This window comes from Natrix helvetica (genome assembly GCF_964273705.1).
Source record: "Natrix helvetica genome assembly, chromosome: 1".
NCBI classification, from domain to species: Eukaryota; Metazoa; Chordata; class Lepidosauria; order Squamata; family Natricidae; genus Natrix; species Natrix helvetica.
The window spans coordinates 360,933,320-360,935,606 of NC_138548.1; the positions used below are offsets into that span (position 1 = coordinate 360,933,320).

General features: G+C 43.5%; 1 protein-coding gene across 1 annotated transcript in view; it reads left to right on the forward strand.

The window, feature by feature from the left end:
- The window catches only part of LOC309382460 (vomeronasal type-2 receptor 26-like), a gene marked incomplete at both ends in the record, with an annotated part of 254,659 nt that overhangs the window by 42,290 nt on the left and 210,082 nt on the right, over nucleotides 1–2,287 (forward strand). The window lies entirely within an intron of this gene.

Below are 2,287 nucleotides of genomic sequence, written 5' to 3' on the forward strand. Positions count from 1 at the left end.
TCATCCCAATTTGTACATCTTGTTCCATCTTTGACGATAGGGGGAGAAATTTTAGCCCCCTCAGAGAAGGCTCGCAATCTGGGAGTCCACCTGGATATGCGGCTTAGTTTAGAAGAACACCTGACGGCCGTGACCAGGGGGGCCTTTGACCAGGTTCGCCTGGTACGTCAGTTGCGCCCCTTCCTGGATCGGGATGCTCTGTGCACAGTCACTCATGCCCTCGTCCTTTCTCGCCTGGACTACTGCAATGCTCTCTACATGGGGCTGCCCTTGAAGAGCACCCGGAGGCTTCAGCTGGTCCAGAATGCAGCTGCACGGGTTGTCATGGGGGTACCTAGGTGCTCCCATGTTACACCCCTTTTAGGCGGCCTGCACTGGTTGCCGGTTGTTTTCCTGGTGCGATTCAAGGTATTAGTTATGACCTTTAAAGCGCTCCATGGCTTAGGCCCAGGGTACCTGCGAGACCACCTACTGCCACCAGTAGCATCCTACCATCCAGTACAATTCCACAGAGCTGGCCTCCTCAGTGTGCCGTCGTCCAGACAGTGTCAGCTGGTGTCCCCCAGGGGGAGAGCCTTCTCTGTGGGAGCGCCTTCCCTCTGGAATGAGCTGCCCCCGGAACTTCACATAATCCCTGACCCCCGGTCCTTCTGACGCGCCCTAAAAAGTTGGCTTTTCCAGCAAACTGCCCTGGCCTGTTAATTTTAACTCATTTTTAAATGTATTGTCTTATAAATTCATTTTTTTGGGGGGATATGTATTTAATTTCTTTTTAACTTTTGGGATGTGTGTTTTTTAATGTCCTTTGGGAGAAGGGCGGCATATAAATCCAATAAAACAAAACAAACAAAGCAAAACAAAGCAGTGCAGCTGAGCTCTTGCAACCGCTTCTTCCATCCCTTGCCGAGCCTTAGTTGCTCGCAGAGATGCTCCATGTCCCCTCTGGGTCAGCAGCTGCATCTCTTGCTGGGAGAGATTGTGTAATTTAGCAGCTGTGAGCTGCCGCTTTCCTCTAACTCCCATCCGTAAAGTGTTGTGGCACAGAGAACCAGCATTCAACATGGCTGCTACTTCTCTGTGCTGCATGCTTTCCGGATGGGACTTAGAGAAAAGCGGCAGCTCATAGCTACTAAATTGCACAAGATATGCTCTCTCTCCCAGCAAGAGAAGCAGCAGAGAGAAGCAGACGCTGCCCCAGAGAGCAGAGATGGAGCGGAGCAGGCCCCAAAAGGCTGCTCAGTCAACTCTTACCTTATGGCAGAAGCCACACATGCATAGAAGCCATGCGCACACACTCACATTTTTGGCGAATTGGTTCTTAAGTGGGTTGAATCCCACCACTGCATAAAATGTCTGAAAGTGAATAAAAGACACCCCAACTGGAGCACCAAGTCCCTTTGTAGGCACCACGCTTACAAAAGATATTGCACAAAACCTGGATCAGCATATGGGAAAGGACAAGGAAGTCAAGGAAGAGATCAAAGGGGCTGCTATTAACCTTGATGAAAGACAACAATGAGAAGACACATGTTGATCCGCAGGAACTTAAAATGAAAAAAAAAGACATTTTTTCGGTTGGGGAAGGAAGCACTCTAACTGAAAGATTTTACACAGAAGCTTAAGATCTGTTTACTGTTATTCCAGCAGGGAGACATAAATGGAAAAATGAATTGAATTACAAGAGAGAATATTGTAGTTGAATGAGAGGAAAAAATCCTAAAAGGAGTGGAAATTTTAGAGCTGAACCAGAAAATGTCAGTCTCTCCTTTGTTGATTGTTTCAATGGAAAAACTAGGAAGTCATCAATAACAAAAGCATTAATTTGGATTCATTCCAAAGGAATGGGTTGGCCAAGGTGGCCTCAGGGTGTTCTTCAAATTTATGAATGTAAAATTTTATGATGCTAGTTATAAAACCTACAAACCATGTTATTAAAAAAATGCATATGATGTTTCAAAATTAGCAGGTTTTATCCTCTGTATATAACTCATTGTGTCCACTCTTGGAAATATTATTCATTAATTCATTTGTTAGTTCATTCATTCATTCGTTTGTTTGTTTGTTTTTGTTTATTATCAGATTTGTGTGCCACTTATCTCACATTGAGTTGACTTTGGGCAGCGTAAATCTTATAATTTTCATTATTTTATTTTATTTTATTTTAAATCTAAATTGTCAAACAAATGCATAATAAGCATACAAACACAACAATAATTGCCATTATTGCAAAACAATAATAGTTGTAATCTATAATTAAACATTATGAGCCTAAGTAACACTTTTACTA